Genomic DNA, 11,090 nt, shown 5'->3' on the forward strand with positions numbered 1-11,090 from the left:
AATTGACACCAAACTTAAAATTTGACACAAGACCCAAACAAGAAACACAATTTTTTTGGTTTTTATGAATTTATTAAATTTTTTTTATATTTTTTTCGAAATTATTTTTGAAAAAGAAAATAAAGGAAATCAAAATTTTTAATAAGAATTCCAGGATTCATGCAATGTTAGTCTAAAGCTTCGGTCCAAAAGAATTACACATGGCCAAATGGCCAGCCAAGCTTTAGCAAAGAATTATAAATGAGAATCCAAAGGCTCCTCCAATAGCTGCAATGATAAGTGGAAGCTTCAGTCCAAAAGATTAGACATGGCTTAATAGCCAGCCAAGCTTCAACATATCATCATGGAGCTTTAAGGTGGAATTCATTCTTAAAATTTTTGAAGAATATTTTTTTCGAAAACTTTTTTTTGAAGTATTTTTAAAAACTTTGTGAAAAGAAAATAAAGGTTGAAACAAGAAAGAAGGTTACCTAATCTAAGCAACAAGATGAACCGTCAGTTGTCCAAACTCAAACAATCCTCGGCAACGGCGCCAAAAACTTGGTGCACGGAATTGTGATCACACTTTTCACAACTCCGGTACAACTAACCAGCAAGTGCACTGGGTCGTCCAAGTAATAAAACCTTACGCGAGTAAGGGTCGATCCCACGGAGATTGCCAGCTTGAAGCAAGCTATGGTCATCCTGTAAATCTTAGTCAGGCGGATTCAATTGGTTATGAGTTTTGATAATTGAAAGATAAATAAAACATAAATTAAAATAAAGGTACTTATGTAATTCATTGGTGGGAATTTCAAATAAGCGTTTGGAGATGCTTTGTTGCTTCTGAACCTCTGCTTTCCTATTGTCTTCATCCAATCATGCGTGCTCCCTTCCATGGCAAGCTGTATGTTGGTGGATCACCGTTGTCAATGGCTACCATCCGTCCTCTCAGTGAAAATGGTCCAGGCACGGCTTCTGTACGGCTAATCATCTGTCGGATCTCTCGTCTCAGATGAAAAATACCAAGCACAGCTACCACACGGCTAATCATCTATCGGTTCTCACTTGTGTCGAAATAGGATCTCTCTATCCTTTTGCACATTGTCACTGCGCCCAACATTCGTGAGTTTGAAGCTCGTTTGTTCTAGCCTTTACCACGAAGGTTCTAATCTCTGTGAGTTCAACTGCTCTGTTGTCAGGAAATTCAAGTCAAAGTCACGAACCAGAGGCCTAAGAGATTATACTCCGACTGTCATCCAATGACTACGTTGAACATCATGTAGACCGCTTGTGGTTGTCAGGCACGAAGATCTTGGCTAAGCGAGTAATGAAGATAGTAGGTGATTGTCATGGGTCACCCCTTCATTCTGACTTAACTGAATTAAGAACGAGAGTATATCTTGGAGAAGAGACATGCATGAATTGAAAGAGAAACAATAGTACTTTCATTAATTCATGAAGAACAGCAGAGCTCCGCACCTTAATCTATGAGGTGTAGAAACTCCACCGTAGAAAATACATAAGAGAAAAATGTCTTGGCATGGCCGAGTGGCCAGCCTCCAAATGTGAAAAGTGGCATAAGCTCCCTGAATACAATAGTAAAAAGTGTTATTTATACTAAACTAGTTACTAAGGATTACAGAAAATAAGTAACTAAGTGCAGATAGTGTAGAAATCCACTTCTAGGGCCCACATGGTGTGTTCTTGGGCTAAGCATTGAGCTTTACACGTGCATAGGCCTTTTCTAGAGTTAAACACCAGCTTGGATTCCAATTTGGGCGTTTAACTCCAGTTCTGGTGCCAGTTCCGGCGTTTTACGCCAGAAAAGGGTTTCTGGCTAGCGTTGAACGCCAGTTTGGGCCATCAAATCTCGGGAAAAGTATGAACTATTATATATTTCTGGAAAGCCCAAGATGTTATCTTTCCAGCTCAATTGAGAACGCGCCAATTGGACTTCTGTAGCTCTAGAAAATTGTGTTTGATTGCAAGGAGGTCAAAATCTAACAGCATCTGTAGTCCTTTCTCAGCCTCTGAATCAGATTTTTGCTCAGGTCCCTCAATTTCAGCCAGAAAATACCTGAAATTATAGAAAAATACACAAACTCATAGTAAAGTCCAGAAATGTGATTTTTGCATAAAAACTAATAAAAATATAATAAAAAGTAACTAAAACATATTAAAAACTATGTAAAAATAATGCCAAAAAGCGTAAAAATTATCCACTCATCAGTGTATTGTTGGCTATGAGAAAAAAAAAGGGGTTGAATCCAAAAGACAAGAAATTAAATTGCACAAAAATAAAGAGAAAACAAGGAAATTCAAGTGGTAAAACATATCTTGACAAGGATTGAGAGTTAAGGTTTCCTATCCAAGTCGTTGACCACAAATATGGTCATTAAGAAGAGTTAATCCTACTTCTTCATCCCTAAACATCGGGAGAAAGTAAAATAGGCATAATTGATTTTAATCCATAAGTTCTAGCCAACTTACTAATTAGACTTAGCAAAAGACTAGCGTCAGTGAAAACAAAACCAATTAACAACCCTAAATTACCAATCAATACTGGACATCAATGACTCAAGGTCACCTAAGTCCTCAATTCCAAGCCAAGAATGCAAAATTCTACTCTAAAACTAAGAAAGGCATTTTAACAAACACTTGGAATAAATAAAAGAAAAATCATAGTAAATTGCATGAATAATAAAATTTATAACTAACCAAAGGAAGAAAGCAATAACCACAATTCAAATAAGCAATAATAAACATGAAAACATAAAATTGCATAAAAAGAAAATTTAAATTCAATCATTGTTCATAAACCAAATTTAACAAAATTAAGGAAACTAACAAGTAAAACTAAATAAACTAAGATGCTAGAACAATAAAAAGTAAAGAAAACTAAACTAGAAAAGGATTAAAACCTAAATCTAAGGAGAATTTAACCTAAGAAACTACTAAAAATCCTAAAATCCTAAAGAGAAGTTAGAGCTTCTCTCTCTAGGAATTAACCTAAAACATGACTCTAACTACTACTACACTACTTCCCACACTACTTGGTTCATCCCCATTGAGTCTTGCTTCCACATGCATAAAAACGGAGTTTGATTGGGCCAAAATTGAGCCTGAAATCGTGAGCCACATGTTTACTTAAGTAAATCACCTGCTGCTACTCGTGCGTACGCATCTACTAGCAACGACAGACCTACACAGGCAAAGAGGGGGCACTTGCCCCCACTCTCATTTTAATTTTTTTAAATATATATATATATATGTTTCCATTTTAAATTATAAAAAATTCTACTATAAATAAATTAAATCCAATTATTTAGAGTCCTAAATCCATTTTATCTTTCTATCATTTTGACTATTAGTTAACCTAATCAAATTTAGTCTTCTCTCATTTTTAAATTTCAGCCGTCACCACTCCTTTATTCTCTTAAACCTTCTTTTCAATTTTATATTTTCAACCGTCTTTTTCTATTTTTTGTCTAGTGGTTATCTTCTCTTCATCAAAAGGTAAATTTTAAATTTTCTATTTTTTTATATATGTCTCTATAACTCTATGTATCTTTCAATTTCATTATTTCTCTTTTTGATATTTTTTGAAAATTTTAATTCAAGTAATTATAGTTTAGGTATTAATCTAATTTTTTATTTTGTTCATGAATTTATATATTTTATTTTATTCTCAATTTAGTGATCCTTATTATTTATTTATTTATCTTTCATTTTATTTTATTATATATAATTATATTGCATATAAATTTCTAAAGTCAATTGATCAATTTATCAATTTAAAATATATATTTTTTATTTTTAAAAATAATAATAAAAAATATTTTAAAATAGTAATGATTGTTTGTTTACATAGATAGAGAGACATTCAATCAAGTTGATAATGAAACAATTATTCACCATTTTCAAAATATGAAAACAAGAAGAGAAGTACCTTCAAAATTTAAAGAAAAAAAGTTAGCGACTAATATAATTTTTATTTTTTTTGTGTCTTCGAATAATTAATATACACTTTTATTTTATTAAATTTGAATTAATATATCTTTTGATAATAATGTATATTATTTTTTCCCCCTCAACATAAATTTTCTGAGTCCGTCACTGTCTACTAGGGTGGCAACGGGGTGGGTAGAGGCGAATTTTTGCTTTACCCAACCCCATCCCGCTTTACAATAACCCGCATAGAACCCGCCCTGCTTCTACCCGCAGGTAGTAAAAAGTTGAACCCTAACCCACTTAGCGGGGTACTTGCCCCACCCCTACTCGCCCCTATAATTATTAAAATTTAATAAATAAAATTAAATTTCAAAATTTATATAACCATCATCACATACATAACATAAATTAAAGTAAACATTTAAATATAATACAATATTATTAATTATTTTACTAATTATTTTACATATATTATACATATTATATATTAAAATTATATATATTATATATGGTGCATTCTGTGGTACCTATTGTGATACCATGACTATGGTGACTACAAGGAGTTGACCAATAGAGTGTAGACACCTTACTTAAGTAAATAAATTTTGACTTTGAGTTACTATATATTAAACATGGTAAAAATACTAATAGTTAAGGTAAATATTCTAAATGAGAATTAGGAGAAAATAAATTTAAGATGCTAAAATATTACGGGAAAAATAGATGTTAGCATGCACATCATCCATGGATGCAGAGGTATTACATGAGTTAGGGTTTCATGGGTTTGGAAAGACCGATCATTATAGCAATTATTGGGTATTCACATCGCGTTGTCTGTGATCCACCTGAGAAGAAGAAAAGTGGGAAATCGGAGTTGAGAATGCAGGAAGATGGCGGTTAGCTAACCGTCGGTGGTACTCGTTGTAGGAGAAGATAGATGTCGGAGCCATGCTAGCAGAGACTGGCGAAGACAGAAAAACTTGTGACCGGATAAGAGAATTTTATCAATAATGTGTGTTTTATTTATATCTGTACTTGGCTCTGTGCATTTTCTGCCAAAAGAATTTGGGTATATGTGAATGTTTTGGCAGTAGAGAAAGTTTTGAGCTGATGTGTTTAGATGCATTTGTTTCGTGTGAGTTAGATTACTCTTCTGGCTGGTATAGTTTTCAATAGATACCGTTTTGAGAGATTTGTGCCTGAAAACAATGCAAAGAAGACTCCTTTTATCGTATGCCCTGACTTGACCCAATATTTGTGTTTAATTTATTTAATCAATGTAACTATGAACTTACTAATTTCTTGAAGTTCAAAATTTGTTGGCGGAGTAAGTAGTGTACCAAATTGTGGTAATTTGGAACTGGATTATCTATATGGATTTTTTTCCATAGTAATTGAGTCTAAGGTCTCCAAGCGTGTCATGTATTTAGTTCTCTAATGCCAAGTTATTGCAATTACTTAGACTTTTGTGGACATTTTGTCATTGTAAAAACTATGTAGGAGATATAGGAGATATTAAAGAATTGAAATAACTATAGCATAGTTAATGCAAATACTTGAATTGTTATGGACATTTTATCGTCGTGAAATTTATGTAGGAGATATTAAAGAACTGAAATAACGAAGTAGTCTTGTTGGCATGAATAAATTAATATGAGGGTATCGAATTTTACTACGTAGTATGAGTACACTTTAGGTACAATGGCATTTAGGAATTAAGCTTGTCCAGAGTTTTTTTTTTTTTTTTGTCATTCTTATTCATGGTTAGTGCCTATGAAAAGCTGGATTTTATCTCTATTTTCATCCTAACATAAACCTTTTGAGCTACTCATACTTTTCTTTATACATATATGATTCTTATTGAGTGTGGATGGAGAGCATTAAATTGAGAAAAGAATTCTATTTTTGTCAAGTAGTGAATAAATATGTTTTGGAATAATTAATTGCATGAATAAATATGAAATTTTTTATTTTTACTGTTTTCATCTTTGTGGTTATGTATATGTCTTTTCATTATTTGTTCATTAGGAATAATTTTGACATTTCAATATTTGGTAATAATGAACTTGCAAATTTGAGAATAATTTTTAGTCTAATTTAATTTGAACATTAACGTAATAATTGAAATTCTTGAGATTTGAAAATTATATTTTTATTGTATTCCAAACCAAAGAAAAGAATAATTGTCCTGATGGATATATATTCTCAAAATGTTTCAATGACAACATAACTTGATCCTTTCATTGGTTCTTCTGGTTGCTGATTTAAGATTTTTGGGTCTTATGCTTAGTTATCACACTATTTTTTTCCTCACTTGCCAGTTGACATGCAAATTCGTTGCCTGTTTAGGTATTTGGTGGTGTGAGATGGAGAGTGATTTAGAAGATAGCTCAAAGTTCTCTGGGCAGTGGACTGATGGATGGAGCATAGGATCGGAGGCTAACGAATGTGAGACATTAGGGACAGAGTTGGGGCAACCAGAGGAAGTTAATATGACATTGTTGGATACTGAGGAAACTAGTAGGGTAGCAAATGATGCGAAAGCACAAGAATCCAGTCCGGCGACGGTGAGGTCAGATGAAGAACCTAATAGTTCCAATTGCTTCGTGGCAGGGGTAACTGCGGAAGATTTGGCTCTTGCTGAATTCGATTCAGTTGAGGAGGCACATGCAAGGTATGTGGAATATGCACGAGCTACAGGGTTTGCGGTTCGAAAGGGAGATTCGGGAAAAGATAATGAAGGTAATATTGTGAGGAAATTTTTCTTCTACAATAGAGAAGGATTACATGATAAGAAACATTATGAGAGGATTGATTGACAGCGCACACACAAACCAATTACACAAACCAATTGTAATGCGAGGTTTGTGGTTCATCTAGACAAGGGGTACGGTAAGTGGAAGATGAAGTCTTTCGTTGCAGATCATAACCATGAGTTAGCGCCAGCAGACCACACAAATGTAATGGCACCGCATCATCACATGTCAGAAGGTGACAAGGCCCATGTTCATAGCTTGCACGAAGCAGGTTTCCAGACAACCCAAATCATGGGATTCTTTGCCTATCTCGCAGGTGTTTATCGCAATTTGCATTTTATAAAGAAGGATCTATATAACTATATCGATGATGTTTGACGTTCCCGCATTATGGACGGTGATGCTGCTGCGGCCACTAGCTATCTTAAAGGGAAGATCAAACTTGATCTGCTAGCTGTGGTACAATACTCGTACTGTGCTGAGAACCACTTGGGTAATCTGCTTTGGTGTAATGGTAAAATGCAGCATGACTATGATTGTTTTGGTGATGTCTTAGCCTTTGACTCAACTTATAGAAAGAATTTATACAATAGGCCTTTGGTGATTTAGGTACTAACCATCATAGACAAACCATTATATTTGGGTTTGGGTTGCTTGAGGATGAGAAGATTCCTTCTTATAAGTGGTTGCTAAGGTGTTTCTTGGATGTGATGAGGCAAAAGGAGCCGATGGTTGTGGTTACAGATGGAGATGAATCAATGAAGGAGGCTATCCGGAGCGAGTTTCTTAATGCAACACACCGATTATGCAGTTGGCACCTTGCTCGGAATGCTGTCTCTAACATTAAGGATGCTAATTTTTGTAGGGCATTCAAGACTGCGGTGTATGAAAACTTTGTAGTTGAAGAATTTGAGAACTACTGAGCGGAGATGGTTGAGAGCTTTGGTTTAGAGAATAATGAATGGATTGGAAAAACAGATGAAAAGAGGGAGCATTGGGCGAATGCTTATCTGTGTGATAAATTTTGTGCTGGAGTGAGAACAACATCAAGATGTGAGGGAATCAATTCATTACTTAAAAAGTTTATTAGATCTGGAAATTATCTTCTTGAGCTCGTGGAGAACCTAGATCGTGTGGTGAAGGATTATCGAAATAACGAGTTCATGGCTGACTTCAAATGTTTGTATTCAGAACCGGTGATGACTACAGGATTGGAAAGTATTAAGAAGGTTGTTAGCAAGGTGTACACGTGGGAGATATTCTTTTAGGTTAAGAAACAAATCGAGTCAATTGCTGCGTTTGATCGTTCTTCATAGTGAGAGTTAAGTACCATTCAAAATTTTATGCTAAGAAAGTTCCGAAGGGCCCATCGAGTTTATACTATGTTGTACGATAATAGTTCTGAAAATTATGAGTGCTCGTGCAAATTGTGGAACAGTCTAGGGGTGCCTTGTAGTCACATATTTTGTGCAATGAAAGAGCTTGAGATAGAGGTACTACCGACCCGACTAGTGCTTCGTAGGTGGTGTAAAGATGAAAAGTCTTTGGTGTCAGTTGGTGCGGTTCCAGTGGCGGATCCCGAAAAGGCGTTTCGGGTTTGTTATGGGTCCTTGTGGAGTGCGTGTATGTCGATGTATTTTTTAGCCGCCCAGGATAGAGACACATATGAGAATGTTCTTTCTGAAGTGGCAAAACTGACAAAGGAAATTGAGGCAACGGGCCCACGGGGTGGAATGAACTGATTCAGACGCACAGGCGACGTCCATGTGGACATCCTGGATCCAACTATTGTAAAGTCAAAGGGTGCTCCCAGGGGCAGCACGAACGTAGGAATTATACTACAAGGAATGAAGGACCAGATGATGAGGTAAGTGTCTGAATTAACTCTTTGTCAGAAATTGGTTTCTTAATGTGTGAGTACTTTAGATCTCTAATGTTGTGTGTTCTTTGTTTTAGAATTCTGCATTATTATTTTGATTGAGAAGTGTTATCTTGTCTTTTTTTTATCATGGTAGGGAGCAGGAACTATTAAGAGCCAGTCTCAAACTTCTTGTAAAAGGGTTCGACGAAATTAGGCATTCAATGATGAAATGGCTTGTGGAGGTTGAAGTCCGGGTCATCTGTTCGTCATTGTGAGGCTGTTGAATGAAGCATCTTTGGTTTTGCCTCACCTTGAGAAATTTGAATGCATTCAATTGATGGCTTTGTTGTCTTTCGCTAGGAAGTTCTGTTTTATTGATATTTATAAGTGGAGATTGTAACAGATGAGGATTTCATGTTATGAACTTGCATTAGTTAGCTAGTATGGCCACTCGGAAAATGGATGGCTACATGTATTGTATTGCTTGCTTCTTGACTATTACAACATGTGTGAGATTTGTAGTTTCACTGGTTGCTCATATAATTCTCATCATATAATAGAAGAAATTGGATGGCTCCATGTATTGTGTCGCTTGTTTCTTTACCATTACATGTTTGAGTTTTGTAGCTCCACTGGTTGCTCATATAATTCGCATCATACAATTGAAGCATGTGGTCGTGGCTTCTAAGAATTACGAAACATGCTGGGGTCATGGTCTGCAATTTTCACTTTGGGTTTATGGTCTCTTGAAAATGTTAGCTGATGAGCGGATAATTTATACGATTTTTGACATTGTTTTTAGTATGTTTTTAGTAGGATCTAGTTACTTTTAGGGATGTTTTCATTAGTTTTTATGTTAAATTCATATTTCTGGACTTTACTATGAGTTTGTGTGTTTTTCTGTGATTTCAGGTATTTTCTGGCTGAAATTGAGGGACTTGAGCAAAAATCAGATTCAGAGGTTGAAGAAGGACTGCTGATGCTGTTGGATTCTGACCTCCCAGCACTCAAAGTAGATTTTATGGAGCTACAAAACTCGAAATGGCACGCTTCTAATTGTGTTGGAAAGTAGACATCTAGGGCTTTCCAGAAATGTATAATAGTCCATACTTTGCCCAGGTTTAGATGACGCAAACTGGCGTTCAACGCCAATTCTCTGCCCAATTCTGGCGTCCAGCGCCAGAAACAAGCTGCAAAGTGGAGTTCAACGCCCAAACTGGCACAAAAGCTGGCGTTCAACTCCAAGAATGACCTCTACACGTGCAACACTCAAGCTCAGCCCAAGCACACACCAAGTAGGCCCCGGAAGTGGATTTATGCATCAAATACTTACTCTGTAAACCCTAGTAGCTAGTTTATTATAAATAGGACCTTTTACTATTGTATTAGACATCCTGGATTGTATTCTGATCCTGTGATCACGTTTTAGGGGGCTGGCCATTCGGCCATGCCTGGACCTTTCACTTATGTATTTTCAACGGTAGAGTTTCTACACTCCATAGATTAAGGTGTGGAGCTCTGCTGTTTCTCAAAGATTAATGCAAAGTACTACTGTTTTCTATTCAATTCATCTTATTTCGCTTCTAAGATATTCATTCGCACTTCAACCTGAATGTGATGAACGTGACAATCATCACATTCCCTATGAATGCGTGCCTAACAACCACTTCCGTTCTACATTAGATTGGATGAGTATCTCTTAGATCTCTTAATCAGAATCTTCGTGGTGTAAGCTAGAATGATGGCGGCATTCAAGAGAATCCGGAAAGTCTAAACCTCGTCTGTGGTATTCTGAGTAGGATTCAATGATTGAATGACTGTGACGAGCTTCAAACTCGCGAGTGCTGGGCGTAGTGACAGACGCAAAAGGATAGTAAATCCTATTCCAGCATGATCGAGAATCGACAGATGAATAGCCGTGCCATGACAGGGTGCGTTGACCATTTTCACTGAGTGGATAGGATGTAACCATTGACAAGGGTGATGCCTCCAGACGATTAGCCGTGCCGTGACAGGGCATTTGGATCATTTTCCCGAGAGAAGACCGAAAGTAGCCATTGAAAATGGTGATGCATTACATAAAGCCAGCCATGGAAAGGAGTAAGACTGATTGGATGAAGACAGCAGGAAAGCAGAGGCTCAGAGGAACGAAAGCATCTCTATGCGCTTATCTGAAACTCTCACCAATGATTTACATAAGTATTTCTATCCCTATTTTAGTAATTATTTTCAAAAACCCCATTACTATTTTATATCCTCCTGACTGAGATTTACAAGGTGACCATAGCTTGCTTCATACCAACAATCTCCGTGGGATTCGACCCTTACTCACGTAAGGTATTACTTGGACGACCCAGTGCACTTGCTGGTTAGTTGTGCGAAGTTGTGAACCATGGTATTGGCATCATGTTTTTGGCACCACTACCAGGGAAAGAAAGAGCGATAAAGTTTACATAATTAAAGTGTAATCACAACTTCTGCGCACCAAGTTTTTGGCGCCGTTGCCGGGGATTGTTCGAGTTTGGACAACTGAGGGTTCA

The 11,090-nt window shown here is 36.2% G+C and overlaps 1 pseudogene; it reads left to right on the plus strand.

Annotated features, from left to right (window-relative positions):
* The first annotated feature begins 6,299 nt into the window (after positions 1-6,299).
* Positions 6,300-8,431, plus strand: LOC148581594 (protein FAR1-RELATED SEQUENCE 5-like; annotated as a pseudogene).
* Positions 8,432-11,090: the final 2,659 nt, after the last annotated feature.

The sequence above is a fragment of the Arachis ipaensis genome, chromosome B10 (assembly GCF_059453495.1).
Source record: "Arachis ipaensis isolate K30076 ecotype BB chromosome B10, ASM5945349v1, whole genome shotgun sequence".
NCBI lineage: Eukaryota > Viridiplantae > Streptophyta > Magnoliopsida > Fabales > Fabaceae > Arachis > Arachis ipaensis.